The sequence below is a fragment of the Piliocolobus tephrosceles genome, chromosome 12 (assembly GCF_002776525.5).
Source record: "Piliocolobus tephrosceles isolate RC106 chromosome 12, ASM277652v3, whole genome shotgun sequence".
Classification (NCBI taxonomy): domain Eukaryota; kingdom Metazoa; phylum Chordata; class Mammalia; order Primates; family Cercopithecidae; genus Piliocolobus; species Piliocolobus tephrosceles.
In genome coordinates, this window is record NC_045445.1 from 35,200,740 (window position 1) to 35,201,544 (window position 805).

The window sequence follows — 805 nt, forward strand, 5'->3', positions numbered from 1 at the left end:
GAAGTGAAGTTACGAAGGTCACACTCCTATGCAAACATCTGATTGGTTGTGGAAAGCAACCAATCAGAGGCTAAAGTGAAGTTACGAAGTTGCACTTCTATGCAAACAAAGACTTGGTTGCAAAAAGCAAACAATCAGAGATACTTTCAATTTCCCATCTGCCAGTGGGGGTTTGCAAAGGGAGTAGCCTCTGGTCCTTTTTACTTAGGTATGGAAAGTTAGGGCTTTCCTTTCAATTTTGTTATAGGAATTCAGCGTGAAATGGCCTTAGGTTCCCTGCCTCCAGACCTTATTCTCCTGTCTCATTCTGAGCTATTATGAATAAAGCTGCTATGAACATTAGCGTGCAGGTTTGTACGTGAACATAAGTTTTCATTTCTCTGGGAGAGATGTCCAAGAAGTGTAATTGCTGGATCATATAGTAGTTGTATGATATAGGAAGAATGTTGAACTTTTTAAAGATATGGCCTACATGGAGCTGCCCAGAGCGCCTTGGGGAGGATGGTGACCCTCGAGGCTCATGGCTGACAACAAGATGGCTACATGCTTGAGCTAGGAGAGAAGGAGCCCCAGCAGCAGAGGCGGAGACTCTGGCGCGGCTCTCTCCTCCCACTTAGCCTGAGACAGGGGCGGCCAGGCAGTCCAGGGGGATTGGAGGGGGGCTTTGCTGCCTGAAAGTGGGAATTTTCTTCACCAAACATGGAGACTGTTCAGTCACCAGGAGCACAAAGTTATTATCGTGGGGCTGGATAACGCAGGGAAAACTATCATTCTTTTTTTTTTTTTTTTTTTTTTTTTTTTTTTA